Source organism: Dipodomys spectabilis, unplaced genomic scaffold (genome assembly GCF_019054845.1).
Source record: "Dipodomys spectabilis isolate Male_0828 unplaced genomic scaffold, ASM1905484v1 ptg000140l, whole genome shotgun sequence".
Lineage (NCBI taxonomy): Eukaryota > Metazoa > Chordata > Mammalia > Rodentia > Heteromyidae > Dipodomys > Dipodomys spectabilis.
Window position 1 is genome coordinate 28,947,722 of NW_024870817.1, and position 17,440 is coordinate 28,965,161.

The 17,440-nt window shown below is 45.7% G+C and overlaps 1 long non-coding RNA gene across 1 annotated transcript; it reads right to left on the minus strand.

Moving 5' to 3' along the window:
• Positions 1-2,917: 2,917 nt before the first annotated feature.
• Positions 2,918-11,179, minus strand: LOC122117243. The gene is made up of 3 exons (XR_006149111.1): positions 10,944-11,179; positions 4,027-4,344; positions 2,918-3,163 (listed from the first exon to the last, which is right to left on the minus strand). It is a non-coding gene; the product is annotated as an uncharacterized LOC122117243 (long non-coding RNA).
• Between the last annotated feature and the right edge of the window lie 6,261 nt (positions 11,180-17,440).

The window sequence follows — 17,440 nt, forward strand, 5'->3', positions numbered from 1 at the left end:
CTGGCAAGACCCGGCATAGTTTGCCACTCTGCTTAGTAAAGCATGAGCACCACATGTGTGAGCCTTCCCCTTCATGCACAGGAGGATATTGCTATAGTAAAGCTTCTAGGCAGTTGGGTGGTTTCCTTCTAGGTGGAATCCTTAAGAAATAATGACCTGATGATGGGTTTTTCAATCTCAGCGAAGCTGACTTTCAGAACATAAAATCTGTACACACTTGGATATTTTTTTTTGGTAACAAAATTAGATGTAGCAAAAAAAACAAAAACCAAAAAACTTTTCATGCCGCTTCTGTAAACCACAATCCCCACAAATGTCAGCTCCTCCAGCCCTCGCATGCTTCCAGGCCCAGTTCAAGGGTGTTAATGCTGCCATGGTTTTCCTAAAGCCATGGCTGAATCGCCATCACAATGATCAGCAGACCTGATCTACTTTTACATTGGACATTTATTGGATTGAATTGCTCTAAGATTTGGCTCTTTCTCCGGCCCCCTCCTGGAAGGTTAATTATTCACGCTCTCACATTGGAACAGAGGGTGTATTATCACCATTGCTATTTGTTCAAAATGGCCCAGCTGAAACTTCTAGGTAGCATTACATCTGAATAGCTATGAATTTTCACCTATAATTGAGAATGTTTTTAATGACTCAAGGTTGGGGTTTGTAACTGGGTATCTTACTTTTCTCCTATTTTGTTTTTTATTTTTATTTTTTGGTGGTCATGGGGCTTGAACTCTGGGCCTGGGCGCTGTCCCTCAGCTCTTCAGCTCAAGGCTAGCATTCTACCCCTTGAGCCACAGCGCCACTTCTGGCTTTTTCTGCTTATGTGGTGCTGAGGAATCTAACCCAGGGCCTCATGCATGTGAGGCAAGCACTCTACCACTGAGCCACCTTCCCAGGCCTTGGTGTCTTACTTTTATAGATGAAACCCAAGCAAGCATTGACAAATGACCCAGGAGGGAGCCTGATCTTCTGATTAGAGAGGTCTGTTTTGCCACCTCAACCTTTGAAGTCTTCTGCTAACTGGAGAACTTAAGCCAGGGTCTATAAAATCTTCCAACAATGACGGGACCCTGAGTGTGGGACGAATGCCAGGTGACAGAGCTGAAGTGGTTACATAGTCACAGGAAGATGTGTTCTTCGAGAGGATACACACTCATTTTAGATGCATTAACCTTTCTTTTTTCATCAAGGTGAAATGAGCACAAAAATTTTACTGCATGTGCGCATCCGTGTGGTGTGTGTGTGTGTGTGTGTGTGTGTGTGTGTGTGTGTGAGTGTGTGTGTGTGTGTGTGTGTGTGTGCGTGGTGCTGGCAGTGAACCCAGGGTCTTGTGCATACTAGGCAAATTACTACTAAGCTATTCCACCAGCCTCAAATGAACAATTTTAAAGCAAACCACTCAGTAGCACTTAGTACCTTTACAATATTGTACCATCACCTGTGTTTAATTCCTTAAAATAAAAACCCGTGCTCGTTAAGCAATCAGTCCCTAGCCGGTTCCCATGTCCCAGATGGTGTGGAGGGACTCTCGGGGGAAGACTGGGTTCACAGCTGGCTGCATTGATGGGAGCTTCCTTCAGTCCGCTGTCCTGGCTTTCCATGCAGCCCTGACCAAGACCATGCAGAGAGTTCCAGGACAGCAGGGACACAGCCAGATTCCTGTCACCTGCCTTCTCCTCTCAATGCTTCTACTTCTAATTCTGGATTTTTTTTTTTGAGGGGGGGCACGTATCTTGAGCTGGATGTTTTTTTATTTTCTGTTTTTGCCAGTCCTAGGGCTTGAATTCGGGGTCTAGGCACTGTCCCTGAGCTTCTTTTGCTCAAGGCTAGCACTCTGCCATGTGAGCCACAGTGCCACTTCCAGCTTTTTCTGTTTATGTGATACTGAGGAATCGAACCCAGGGTTTTATGCATGTTAGGCAAGCACTCTACCACTAAGTCACATTCCCAGCCACTGGGCTGGGTTCTTAAAGTGTGGCTCTTTGTTCTGGAAGAGGTTGAGTGGGGCCCTGTGCACATATAGATGCTGCCTATGGATGGAGGCAAATATGCCTTGGGTCCACGTGCAAGTGCTAAGCAGCATGGAAACCATCTGGTCCCTGGTGAATCAGGTGGCAGGGTTCTACTGGCTGTGTGCTGGAGCGGGAAGCCCTGCTCTGTGGGCTTCTGATAGGGCTGGTCTGCAAAGGGAAGCTGAGGCAGGAAGCTCACATGGGGGTGGTGGGCCCAGTGCAGCCTCCAGGGGAGCCATGCGTGGCTGGCCTCAGGGCCCTCCTGGATCCTGCATACCTGGGATTCTTGGAGTATCATGCATGCTGCCTCCAGTCCAGTACCCCAGCAGGAACACAGTGGAGGACCCGGATGCAGCTTTTCCTAATAAGGAATGCTCTGTAGGGGAAATTCCGGCAGGGCAGCACATGACTGCTTGCCATCTGTCTGGCCCAGTGCAGTGACCTTAGCCAGGCAGGAGTGCTGGCCTGTGGGGTGAGGTGGGGAAGGAGGTGGTAGTAGGGAGCCATGGATGGGCAGTCACCTAACTGGCCTGTATTGTCCCTGACTGCCCTGGGTCTGGAAGGGCCGGAAGCTGGGCAGGGTGGATGAACCTTTAAGGTTGTCCTATGCCAGCTCCTCACAGGACACTATTTCTTTATCAAGAAATACCAAAGAAACCTTATTAGTTAAAAAAAATCCTTTATTGTGTGTGTATGTGTGTGTGTATACATATATACATAAATATATATATATATATATATATAATTTTTCTTGATAAACATAGTTGTGCTGGTAGCTTTAGTATGGCCTTGTTTGTGATTGTTTGGGTAAATGCCCAAAAGTGGGATTGCTGGGTCATAGGGGAGCTCTATGTGGAGTCTTTTGAGGAACCTCCATACTGCTTTCCAAAGTGGTTGAACAAGTTTACACTCCCACCAACAATGGAGTAAGGTTCCCTTCTGTCCACATCCTCTCCAGCATCTGTTGTTAGAGCCAGGAGTGGTGGCTCAACTACTGGAGAATTGCACATTGGAGTTGGAGGCCATACCAGACAAAGTGAGCAAGACACTGTCACAAAAATAAAATAGCAACAGAAGAGCTGGGAGTGTGGCTCAAGTTGTAGAGAGCTTGCCTAGCAAATGTGAGATCCAGGGTTCCATCTCTAGTACTGAAAAACAAACAACAAACAACAAAGGAGATTTGAATGAGGATTAAAACAAAACAACACAAACAACTGGATCAGCAGGTAAAACCAAACACAAAGCCTTGCCTTAGCTGGGTGGGTTCATCTATTAGCCAGTGAATCCTGCTTACTCTTTAGGAGTTGTTGTTGTGTTTTTTGTTTTTTTTTTGAGGGGGGAGGCTTTTTTTATTCTTTCTGGGAAACTGAACAGAGGATCCAGTACTCCAGAGAAGACAGGGGAGACCCCAGGCCACTGCAGGGCCTGGCTCTTTCTAAAACTCAGTATCTGGCTGGTATCTCACATCCTGCCCAAGGAAGGGCTGTTGCCTCCCAGAAAGCCTTCCTTTGGCTAGGGGACTCTGTTCTTCCCACTCAGGGTGGCGGAGTGACTCACACTCTGCCCTGTGTGGCAGTCAATGACCCCTGCACTATGTGGGCAGAGCATAGGACTCACTGTCTGTCACTTCCTCCTGCCACCCTGCAAAAGATATCAGGAAAGATACTAGCTGTGAAAGTGCCTGGCTGCCACACCTGCCCAGAGCCAGCCTGTCCCCACTAGTGTGCACAGGACAGGGACCTCAGCACCGGGTATGCCGCAGTGGCAGGTAACTGCCCTGTTCCATCTTGCCATTTGGCTCAAGGTTAAGAATCCAACACCTGTCAGGGCCTTCTCCTCTCTTCACAGTGGACTGCTAGCCTTGGATGGGATGAAGGGCACTGGAAAAGTGAGGGGCAGTACACACCGGCTTCAAGGGAGACTTCAAGTTCAAGGTGAGGCTGTGAGATGAACCAGAAGCAATGCAATTGGGCAGGCAATTTTGGATTCCCAACTTAGAAAGAGGACTCACCTCGATACTTGTTACTCTAGTTTCAAATGTCTTTAGCACCAGCCACTGGTGAGAGTAGCAAGAAAGAGCCATGGCTGCAGGTGGCCCCTGATCAGATGGGATTCTCCCCCCAACACACCACACACACACACACACACACACACACACACACACACACAGAGTTTCCAGAATTGACTGGGGACAGTGACAGCTGTCCTGGGGCGGAGACTATGATAGATGATGCCTGGACAGGTTAGACAGGAGGCCTGGCCTGCACACGCAGAGCTGGGAGTCCACCGCCTGCTGAGTTCCATGCTGGCCTTGGTAGGGACTGGCTTTCTGCAGAATCAGAAAGACAGAACATTATTATGTACGTGTCATTCAATCAAAACTATTTTCCCCTCAATACTGAATTAAAAAATAACCACGTATGTGTATATTTGTGAAATTTAACTATGGACCTATTTATGGACACTCTGATTATTCTCTACAAATAAACAGCAGAAAAGAAAGAGAGAAGCAGAGCTCCCTCTGCTGCCGGGACATCCACTCTAGAGAGCTCTTCATAGGAGGGAATTCCTGTCCTTCCAGCCTTTCCTTTTTATCACTGTCCTCGTGATAGCAGACTGGGAAATCTTACAGCATCAGGATGAAGAGGTCAGCTGCCAGTAAACACAAGGAGGCAAGAAGCCAGAGCAAGGACACACAGAAGAACAATTGTGCTGAGTGACTGCCAGAGGGAAAGAGCCTCAGGGGACTCTGCCCACAAGCCAACCACATTTCTTTCTGCTCCCTTAAACTGGATGCGCCCCTCCTCCACCAGTTCCCTACTGTTAGGTTTGGTATTTGTGGTTATTACTAATTTTTTTTACAATGAGGAAAAAGATGCTAAAATTAATGAAGGAAAACGCTTGCTCTTTTCCAGTTGTATTTATGCTGAATGTATATGTGTACATTAATTTGTAATGTGCCTCTTTCTATTTGATTTATTTTGCTTTTAATTTTTGCTGATATCGAGGCTTGAACTCAAGCCTTATGTCCTTGCTTATCTTTCTCGTTCAAAGCTAGCACTCTACCCCTTGAGCCACTTCCAGATTTTGCTGGTTCATTGGAGACAAGAGTTTTAACACACTTTCCCGTCGGGCTGGCTCTGGATTATAATCTGCCCTCAGCTTCCTAAGTAGCTAGGATTACTGGTGTGAGCCAACAGTGCCCAGCTCATCTCTATTTGAGATGCTTAGTTTTTATATAAACTTAATTGTGTGGATGTTTCTGGAAGAGTCTAGCATTTTGGATCAGTGGACTGAGTCAAGTAGATCAGCCATCATGAATACAGACATTATCTGGTCTCTGTCTAGGACCTGGATTGAACTAAAAGGCAAAAGGGTAAACATGCTTTCTTTTTGTGGCCTGCGGCATCCATGTCTCCTGCCCTGTGACATACAGCTCCTGGATCCAGGATTCATAACAGCTCCCCTTCGCCCCTCCATACCCTTCCTGTTTATCAGGCTTTCTGCCTCTCCAACTCAGAGGCAGCAGATAGTGGGACTTTTTGACCTACAAAATTGTGTGAATCAAGTTCTATACTAAATCTCTGCTATTATTTAGCTCTTAAATGAACCCCGTAAGCTTGCTCCCTAGCCTGTGACAATTCGACAGGAGGTGATGGAGCCTTTAAGAAGAGGTGCCCGATGGAAGTTAGGGTCACTGGAGTGTGTCCTTGGAGGGGATATTGGGACTTTATCCTCTCCTCTCTCTTTGCTTCCCAACCACCATGAAGAGAACAGACCTTTTCCACTAGCTTTTACCATCGTCTACTGGGGTCACCAGAGGCCCAAGGTAACAGGCCACTGACCACAGCCAAGCCTTTCTCTCTCTCTCTCTCTCTCACACATTGCTCAGAACCGTGCTTTTTATAAATCTAACAATATTTTCTGGCAATTACTTCATCTACAGAGAGCGTTCCCATTTCTTCTGCATAGCTCTGTGGTGTCCCACTATGAATCTCACGTGGTTTATGCAGCCAGCCATTTTAGGATGGGCATGAAGATTGGTTCTAATCCTTTAGCATTGCCAATCGTATCAGAATGAGCAGCACATGCTTACATTGTTTGCTTTTGTGAAGTTGCGTCTTCAGACAACTTCTTAGAAGTGTCATTGCTACCTTAGAAGGTGAGAGCACATTTTTTAGGCAAATTCTCCCCATGGCTCTAGCAAGGGGCTGTTTTCTTTCATCAAGACTATTATACAAGTCCATTAAAATTTTCTGTCAGTCTTATAAGCAAGAGATCATATTTCAGGATAGTTTTAAGTTGCATTCTCTGACTATGAGTAAAAGTGAATATTGTTTTAAATACTCAAAGCCATTTAAGCTGGTGGCTGTTGGCTAACATCTATAATCCTAGCTACTTCAGAGGTTAAGAATAGGAGGATTGAGCTGACCTGGACAACATAAAAGACCCCTATTCCTCCCCCCCCCCCCCCCCCCTGCCGCCAACACATAGTGTCATCTCAATGTTCTTGGGAGTCTGAGATTAGAGAGACTGTGCTACTAGGGCAGCCTGGGCAGAAAAGTCCTGAGGACTGTCTCCATGGAAGGAAGCAGGACTCAATGGTGTGTGCTTGTGATCTCTATGACAATGAAGGTCCTGTCAGTGGATGGAGACTCAAGTGCATACCCAAGTGGGAAGCAAGATCCTATCCTAACAATAGGGGTGAAAAATAACCGGTGGAAAATGGGGCTGGAGGTATAGCTCAATGGTACTGTGCCAGCCTAGCAAGCATGAAGCCCGAGTTTAAATGCTAGGACTGCTCCTACTACTCCTCACCCTCTCCCAACTTACAATTTGATTCTTCTATGACCTGTATACACCATCATTATTTACAAGCTTGTAGTCTAATTTTTAAAATTGAATTCGAGTCTTTCCTGGTGTGAACAAAATTAACTTACATCTCTTAGATAGATATATATAAAATACAACATGAAACCAACAAGGAACTATGATAACATGCTTTTTTCCTCCCTTCCCCGAGAAACTCACCCTAATCAGAAGCACTGGTGATTCCTTACATCTTAACCTTTCTCTAGAAGTACCATCTAGTCAGCTAGAGTATTTTGGCACCAAATCATCACTTTGGTATTTTCAAAAACCTTGGTCAGTCTGCTGGTTTTGTTAGAACATGGTGTTAATGCAACAAAGCTTGCCGTTTCCCTGGCCATCTGTGCTGTTTGGCTGCGCACTGGGAAAAGCTGTTCTCCAGCCAGCAGAGGGACTGCCCAGCTGCTGCACATTCAGACAGAAGCCTCAAAAGAACACCCTGTGGGCAAGGAGGGGCAATGACGTCATCTCCACGCACAGTTTGCCCAGGGGGTGGATACCTCAAGTCCTGGCTCTTTGGAGGCCTGATGTTGGGTCTGCCTGGGAAAATGCTGTGAGGTCAGCAGCCAGTGCAGAAGGCACATGTGTCATACAGGAAAGCCACCAGAGCCCTGACTCCAGTAGCTCTAAAGATGGCTGCCCTGGATGGAGGGAAGTGGGGGTCGTACTGATGTGAGTCACTGCGCTAGTGATCTACCTATTATTCCACAAGAGATGCCACATGAAAGGCTTAAATGAACATAGACTACTCTATGTTATTATCCACATGTTTCAGGAGCCACTTGGCTGGGTGGGAGTTGGGGAGGGGGGGGTTAGGGTGTGTTTCTTTCATGGTGTTATGGCCCAGATGTCAGACAAGGCTGCAGACCCCTAAGTTGTGATGAGGCCAGGGGATCCCAGTTCCAGGATGGTTACTACTACGGACCAAGTATTTGTGCCTCCCCTAAATTCACAGGTCCATATAATTTTTCTATTTTTGGAGTACTGGGGATTGAACCCAGGCCATATGTTGAATTTGAATTGACAATAGGATGACATTTAGAGGTGGGACTCTTGGGAAATTATTAGTTCATGAGTATGGGGCCTTTAGGAATGAGATTAGTGTCTTTTTTAATAAGAGATCTCAGGATACTCTATGGGACACAGAAAAATGTCAGCCATCTGTGATCCAGGAAGTAAGCCCTGACTAGCCCCTTGCTCTTGGTCTTCTCAGACTCTGGAACAGAGAGACACATTTCTGATACTTGTAAGCCATATTGTCCATGGGTTTCACTTGAGACTGGCTAAATACAAGCTGTCTGTGTGTGTGTGTGTGTGTGTGTGTGTGTGTGTGTGTGTGGCGGTGGGGGGGGGGTTAATCAAATACAACTTCCAGGGAGAAAAAGACTATAATAAGCTGGAAACCACACAGCCTAGATGCTAACACTATAGTGAAAAGATCATAAACACCAGGGTATTTAATAGTGTGCCCCTAAGACCACATCCCAGGATTAGGACTCAACTAGCTGAGAATAAAGGCCACTCACCAACCATGTCAACAAAGATCTACACATTCATCCACACATAAATCAACTGCCAGCCAAAGTAAAATTCAACATTCTTTAAAGGAAGACAACAGAGATCCTTTCAATATTTGATTCCAGTGCACTTTGAGTTTTGTTAAATGCTTTTTCCACAAGCCTTTAGCTGGCCTCATAGTTTTTGGTGACAATGTTTCTTCTAATATGAGAGTCAGGGTAATAAAGGACTTTCTTTCACAATTCTAATTCAATGTTATATTGGGGTCCTAAGTGCAAAAAAATGCAAGAAAAAAGGAAGTAAAAAAAAGAAAGTAAAAAAGCATAACTATTGGGAAGAAAGACATAAAATGTGATTGTGAACATAGACTATATCTTGAGATTTTATTAAAAGCTACCCAAGCCCCAAAGGAAATGATATGGTTTGATATGATTTGATATAATTTGTGCCCTAAAAGTTTACATGCTAGAGGCTTGGTCTCCAATATAAAAGTATTGAGTGGTGGTGGAACTTTTAAGTTATGGTGGTATAGCCCTGTAATACTAGCACTCAGGAGGTTACGGCAGAAAAATCCAGAGTTCAAGGGCAGACTGTGCTTTATAGAAAGACTTTGTCTCAAAGAACCAACCAGCCAAACAAACAAAGCAACAAACAAACCTCAACATAAAACAAAACGCCTCACGCAAAAGAGGTGGGGCCTAATGGGAGGTTATTAGGTCATTGGTTGCTTGCTCTCTCGCCATGTGAATTCTCTCCTACATGCATTTCCCCCATACGATGCCATCTACCATAAGACCCTCACCAGAAGCCATTCCAGTACCATTCTCTTAGACACCCAGGAACAAGAGCTAAGTAAACCTCTTCTTTATAACGTATCCAGCACCAGGTGCTTTATTAAAGTAATATAAAATACCCTATAAGCATGAATCTAGAAGACACAAAGACAACTATGTCTATTTATGGATACAAATAATTGGAAAAAGAAATAAAGACTATTTTCTTTGATATTATAATATAAAAAGATCAATGTCTTAGGACTATACATGTACACATATATATTACAAACATATCCATATAAACTACATATATACATATAACAAACCTAACACATACATTATTAACTATAGTGCATTTCTCAAAATAAGTTACATAAACTCCAAATGTATGCAGGAAGGCCAAAGTAATTTTGGAAAACAATTTGGAGGACTTAAACAACTGACTTCAAGACTTACTACAACTGTAGTCATCAAGATACTGTGATGGAGCCGGGCGCTGGTGGCTCACGCCTGTAATCTTAGCTACTCAGGAGGTTGAGATCTGAGGATCGTGGTTCAGGCCCAGAGTTCAAGCCCCATGACCGACAAAAAAAAAAAAAAAAAGACACTGTGATGGGGGCTGGGAAGGTGGCTCAGCGGTAGAGCGCTTGCCTTGCATGCATGAGGCCCTAGGTTCGATTCCTCAGCACTACATAAGCAGAAAAAGCCAGAAGTGGCACTGTGGCTCAACTGGTACACTGCTAGTCTTGAGCTGAAGAGCTCAGGGATAGTGCCCATGCCTAGAGTTTAGGCCCCACAACCAATAACAACAACAAAAAAAGACACTGTGATATTGGCCTAGGATAGACATACAAATAGAGCACTTGATAGGCAGGTGCTCTACCACTTGAACCACACATATCTCTCTTTTACACTGGTTATTTTTTAGATGAATCCATTTTTTTTTGGCCAGGCTGGGGCTTGAACTCTGAGCCTAGACGCTGTCCCTGAACTCTTCAGCTCAAGGCTATCTCTCTACCACTTGTGTCACGGTACCACTTCTTGTTTTCTGGTGGTTAATTGGAGATAAAAGTCTTACAGATGCTCTTACTCAGGCTGGCTTTGCACCACAATCCTCAGATCTCAGCCTTCTGAGTAGCTAGGATGACCGGTGTGAGTCACTGGTGCCTGGCATGAGTCCATTTTTGTTTTGACCTTTGCCTAGAATACAGTTAATCTATTTTGCATTTCCAGTGGTAGCCAGGATGGCAGGTGTGTATTACTCCATCCACTTCTTCAGTTGGGATGGAATATTTTCACCTTTTAAGTCCAGGCTGGCCCAGAACTGTGATCCTTCCAAACTCAGCCTCCCAAGACACCAAGAATACTGGCACAAGCCACCTACTTTTAAAAATAGAAAAACTTTTTTTTCCCCCAGTCCTGGGGTTTGAATGCAGGGTCTGGGCACTGTCTCTGGGCTTCTTTTTTGCTTAAGGCTAGCACTCTACCATTTGAGCCATAGCATCACTTCTGGCCTTTTCTGCTTAGATGGTACTGAGGAATCGAATCCAGGACTTCATGCATGCTAAGCACACTCTACCACTAAGCCACATTCCCAGACCCATAGAAAAACATTTTAACAGACATACTGCAAAAAGAATAAATATAAGACTGGCCAGGAAGCCCACAAAAGATGCATAATGTCTCTAGTTTTCAGACATGCAAATAAAAACCATAACATTCTATTATGATAATAATTGGGAGAAGAGAAAGTTGAGGTCCTTACCACAGTGTACAAATTCTTTCCTAGAAAATGATTTCTTCCATAGTCTTCCAGGTGCATCTGTTCTATCCCAGAGAACAAGAGCATTAGGAATGTGCACCATAATGTGGCTGCTTTGATGCAGCAACCTGGTTGGAGCTTGGCTGGCTTCCTGTTTTCTTGGCTGGTAGCTGAGGCAGGGAGTATCTGTGTGTGGAGTCAGGAATACTAGGGTCATGGGCAGAGCTGGGCAGCAACTGCACCTACCTGTTACATCTTCTGCAGGAGGGAGGTGAATGGTTAACTGGTCACACACTGCTGGCATCCTTCAACCTTCTCTACAGGTTTTCCCAGGCTGAATTCTGCCAGCCAAACTAAAAGTCTCAGCAAAGGCACAGGGCAAGGCAAATCCAAGTGACTGCTAAATAGTGAAAAGCAAAGCCCTTTGCAAGAGGCTTTTTGCACAAATGCAATGTCTTCTTGCAACCTCAGGCACAGCTGCTCAGATTGTCCAGCATCCTTGCCAGCTAAGGTCTTGGAGCTAAGGCATGAAAAGGAAGCCATTTGGAAGTGTGCCTTGAACAGGTAGGGAAGGAGAAGGCAGGGTAGGGAATTCAGTGAGTCCTCCTGTCAGTCCCATCATACTGATGCAGGAAGGGAAGGACTCAGCCAAGTCAAGTTCTCACCTTAACTACAAGGAGCTGAGCTCAAGAAGAGCATGTGGCAGCAGGTGTGAGGAGTTTCAGGAATGCAGAGAAAGGGCACTGGACCTGCCTGCTTCATGAGTCTTGGAGATCAGGAGCAAACTAAATTTCAAGGCCTGGGAAGAGAAGAGGGAGGGTCATAGAGACGCCTGGAAAGGCAGACTGCAAACGATTTGCCAAGCATTTAATGTAACATTGAGATCACTGGGCTACAAGGAGGGAGCTGAGGAGAAGGCCTGCTTGTCTGGAGAACTGCGTGTGCTTTGAGGCTGAGTGGACAAGTAGAACAGAGATGACAGGATCCTCAAGAGTCAGGAAGGAGGGAGGGGCTAAGGTCATACGCTCTCTGTGTGTGTGTGGGTGTGTGTGTGCGTGTGCGCATGTGCGCCCAAGAGGCTTGAACTTAAAAGGTTTAAGCGTCCTGGGGCTTGAATTCAGGATCTGGGTGATGTCCCTGAGGTTTTTTTGCTCAAGACTAGTGCTTTACCACTTGAGCCATAACTCTACTCTGGCTTTTTGGGGGAATTATTTGGAGATAAAAGTCTTTTTTGCCCTGTCTGGTTCTGAACCACGAGCCTTAGATCTCAGCCTCTTGAGATTATAGGTGTGATTATAGGTGATTATAGGTGTGAGCCACTAGCATTCAGCTTTCCCTTACCTTTTATGCTCCAGACTGATACTCTACCACGTGAACCATACCTCTACTTCTGGGTCTTTGGTGGTTAATTGGAAATAAGTGTTCCATGCACTTTTCCTGCTTGGGTTGGCTTCAAATGGTAATCTTCAGATCTCAGGCTCTTGAGTAGCTAGGATTATGGGTATGAGCCATTGGCACCTGTCTCCTTACAGATCTTTAGAAAGAACAGAAAACATAAATCCCTCTTGAAGTGTGCATGTAGTGTGGACAGACTTCTCATTAGCATTATGACTGGAGACAGTCAGAAGGGAGGGAAATGAAGGAGACATTGTGTAGTGTGAGATGATAAGGAAATCGAAGCTATTGTAAAATCTGGAACAAGTGGTAGTGCAAAGAAAGACACCTAGAAGGAAACAAAGACCATGGCTGTCCCCTTCCCCCTGAGTCTGAGTAAATAGGTTAATAGATTAATATTAATGACTCTCATAGATAATAGGATATTTAGTGTCGTTTTTCACTTGTTGCTGTTATTATTTTGAATCTCTAGGGCAAAGTCAGAGATCATCCTTTTAAGTTGATTCTGTAGGGTATTTTTAAAAAAATTATTGTAATGAAAGGCTGATTAACAGGGCACATACATATCAGTAGTAATCACCTGGAGGAGTGCCTTTAGATTTTATTACGGCTTTTCCTGTCTGGAGATGTTGTTCACAGAAGGCTGAAGCGCCCAGCGGTTCCCAAAGCTGTTTGTCATTACCCAGTTCTTCAGGTGGTAGTCATAGGTGACACTTAAAAGTTTTGTTACCAGTACGTTTTGAGAAACACATGAGAAACAAAGGAAATTACATTGCCATCTGAGAGTTAAACATAAAGAAGATAGCCAGGCACCTATGGCTCATACCTATAATCCTACCTACACAGGAGACTGAGGTCTGAGGGTCCTAGTTTGAAGTCAAACTAGGCACACAAATCTGTAAGATTCTTCTCTGTAATTAACTAGCAAAAAGCTGGAACTTGTGCCATGGCTCACATAGTAGAGCATCAGTCTTAAGCAAAAGCCATGTGAGAACAGGAGACCTTGCTCTCAGGAGACCCCGAGTTCAGGCCCCAGTACTGGCATACACACATGTACGCATGCGCATGCTCACGCATACACAAGATAAATCCATAATGGACGGAATGGAGATAAACAAGTTTTCTCTGGTGGATGGGAGGAGGGAGGGTTCCTAGGTCTTCCAGGGAATGTGCACACCTCTCAGAATGGCCTCTTTGGTGGGACAGCTTGGGTTTCCTCATAACATGGCCCCCCAGCCACACTGGACACACGCTCACACTGGGTACCTTTGGTCACAGTGACAGCCCACACAATGACCAAAGGTGCCTGGTGTGAGCATTCCTGTGAACAGTGTGGAACTGTGCTCTATGATTTGGCTTTGGAGTTCACCGTACTCTCTGTGGCAGTCACAAAAACCACTGCTTTCAAGAGCAGTAACACTTCTTAAGGAGGGCAGTGTCAATCGAACAATGTTCAGGAGAGAGGAAAGGAGCAATGTCACAGCCCCCTTGGGAGAATCCAGTCTTCTACACCAGCTTTGGCTGAGGGAGTGCCTCAGGAGCTCCAGGGGGGAAAAAAAATCAACAAGGATCATTTTTTGGTTTCCCAACTTAAAATTCCTTAGTGCCTTGGATTTTGCTCATTTCTTTTTAATTTGGATCTTAAATAAGAAGCTGATTGGGAGAGAGCTAGACAGATTCCAGAAAAGAAGAATCTTGTACTATGACCTTTGGCAATGAAAGCACCGGCAAACAGAAGCATCTGGAAAGAATGTCTTCAGGGATTTGAAATTGGCCATGATGGGTTTTTTTTAAAGCTACTGCAAAACCAGTTTTCCTAACACATAATTGTGCTGGTCAGCCTCGCGGGAGCACAAGGAACAGAAAGCCAGTGGGGTTCCACAGCAGAGCGCTGATGTAAGGGGTGCATGCACACTGTGGTGCCGTGATTCTAGGAGACTGAAGGGAGATTGTATCTCCCAGCACATGCTCATTCTTTTGGAACGAGGTCTGGGTTCATCTCTGGACCAAGATGGATACCTTTTTCCTCTCTTGGGTACCAGAATCCTCTGCCTAAGCTTTTTGCTCTCTAACAATTCAAACCTTCTTTCACCCAGGCCACTTTATTTCAGCAACGGCTTCCATCTGTGCATCTTCCTGTTTCTAACTGAGCTCTTGATTGTCTATGTTATAGGTCTGAGCCCAGCCACACAGGCCCTAAGTCCTGTCAACGCTGACCACTTGTCGCAGTTAGCCCAGGAATCCTCTAGTTTTAGCACTGAAAGTCTCAAGTCATGAGAATCCCCTCACTCATGTCTCTGGGAAGACCACCCTCTCATCCGGTGCCCATCCTGGGCCAGACCCTCCAGAGGAGGTGAGAGGATCACCTGGTATCCAGCGGGGCCATCGTCTTTAAGAGGGGGTGGCGAGATTCCCTGAAGTGAGGTATGAGTTGGGCCAGCAATGATCTACCTCTCTAGTTAAAACTGTACCTGGGTGAATTACTTATTAGATGGGAAGAGATTGAGGTATTCTAAGTACACATGTTGCAGTTTGCTGTGGCAGGAATGGCAGCGAACTAGAAGCGTCTGTCACTGAGCAGCTTAAAACCCCACAGCCAAACCACCCATCTTCCAAGCCTCTGTGTCGCTCTTGGCAAAAATCAAAATATAGGACTTTAGGGCTTGCTTCCCTGTTTTATTTTTGTTCTAGAATTTCAGGTCTAGAGAGCAAAGTCCAAACACAGTTGGCTCTCAACATGATTAAATTCTTCCCTTTCCTTCCCTACCTCTCTCCAGCTCTCTTCCCTCCCTCCCCAACTAGGTATATAGTTTCATAAGGTATGATCATTATTTTGTGTATGTGTTTTAAGATTTGTGCATTAGGTTATTCTATAGTCCTCAGCTGGTCCCTAAGTTTTGCTCTGTATCATTAAAAAAAAAAAAAGTCTCTATGGGAACCCTGGTGCTGGTGAGCACATATGTAATCCTGGCTACTCAGGACACTGAGATCTAAGGATCATGGTTCAAAGCCAGCCTGGACCAAAAAGTCTGTGAGACTTTGATCGCTAATAAAAGGCCGGAAGGGAAGGTATGGCTCCAGTGGTGGAGAGTCAGCCTTGAATAAAATAGCTAAGAGTTTCCTGACACTGAGTTCAAGTCCTAGTACCTGCACCAAAAAGAAATGCCCCATGGGGTTGGAACTGGGTCTTCACGCTCCTTCCAGGGTGCTTGCCATTCAGTGAGACTGCTCGGTTACCCCAAATCATTTTTACATTGGAATCAAATGATTGGTGGGCTTTCTGGAGGGATCAAGGGAACAAGCAGGTATGACCCCAAAGTTGTATGACTTTGGTTGGCCTGAGGGGGACATGCAGAGGACATTAAAGAAAATAACTAAAGCATGTGATGGCCAGGGTGGTTTGAGCACATCTTTGGGCCTGACTCTCTCTTACATCTCATTAGCCATGTAAGGTCTGGCATTGCTAAAGATCTCAGCCAGACACTGACCTTGATGGTGTGTGTCTGCTAGGCCTTACTGATCTCCCCTGGGCAGCCAGAACATGCGGCTAGAGAGTTCCTGTGGTTGTGAATGGAGCAGCATAGTGCAGGCCCAGCAGCTCTCTTGGTGGTGCTGAGGATTCAGGAGCCATGTGGAGCTGGGAACAGGGCTGTGGGTGGGGAGCAGCTGTGGGGGCTCGGCCCCTCTGTCACTGCCTGCCAGCTCTGGGGGAGTGGATTTCGTTTCAGGCAGCAGGGATTCACCCTGGGTGGCCTCTGCCTTGCCTCCCACGTCAGTGCCACAGGCCCAGCAGGCCGAGGAGAGCTCAGCTCTCAAAGGAAAGCAGGCCTTCTCCTTCCCATGTTCTTGACGTGCGTTCAGGCTTTGCAGTCTGGCAAGATCTCTTGCATCTTGCATGGTGAGGCCCGTGGAGTCAGGGTGGAGGTGGGGGAAGGCTGAAGTCCCTCCAAATGACACGTTTCCTCACCCAGACTTTACGGAGGCACATCTTGACTCTATTCTAGGACATAACCAGTTCTGCTTCTTTGCAGATGCAAAACAAACAAAATAACAATAATATATTAGCTCCCTAAATTACAAAAATAGGCAGCAGAGACCCCTGAATGGTCCCACCCTCCCCCCCCCCCCCCCCCCAGTCCTGGCTGACTCAGTGTGGGATGCTTGGTTTCTCCCTTTGTTCACGAGCTTCCCAGAGGAGGAGGAGGGAGGCACAGCCCTGGGACCATGCACACGCTTAGCAGTCTTGATTTACAGTGACAGGGCTTAGACTGTGCTAAGAATCCAGTTCATCTTTGCCCCTAGGCCTGGGAGAAGCTAGTCCTCAATCTGCAGGTGTAGCCCACAGGCCTTGTGACATGGGCTTGGAGGTGCCAGTCCACCATGTACCTGACTACTTAGGTGTCACCCTAGCCACTTAGGAGACTGAGATCTGGAGAATCCTGATGATGCCAGCCCATGCAGAGAAGTTCACAAGACTTCCTCTCTAAAGGAACAGCAAAAAGCAGGACTGTAGGCATGGCTCAAGTGGTAGAATTCCAGCTGTTTAAGCAAGCCAAGGATGCACGAAGACTTCAATTTAAATTTCAGTGGTGAACTAGAACCCAAGGAGAAATTTTCTAGGAACTTAGTAAGTCAGTCACACCTGACATCACAGTACTATACAAAGTGTTCTCTCTCCGTCATTTAACCTGAAAACCTTATGAGGTGGATACACAGTGAACAAATGAGGACAGTGTGTCTCAGAGACTAAGCAGCTGACCTAATTCCACTGCTTGGAACAGGAGGAGCTAGGAGTTCATAAAGAAAAGGTCCCAGAGCTATGTTCTCTCTCTCTCTCTCTCTCTTTCACACACACACACACACACACACACACACAATGATAGGTATTGTGTCCCTTGTGGTCCATACAGTATAATAACTTCTAGAATACTCAGAATCTTAGATTCTTGCAGCCTATGAGAGTCATTTCTAAGATTAGCTCTGACTTTCCTACGTTTGGTTTTTACAAGGAAGGCCTTGCCTTAGAGAAATGGCAAATTCTCAAACCTGAGCGACCATCAGAGTTGCCTGGAAGACTGGCTCCAACACAAAGCTTCTGGCCCTAC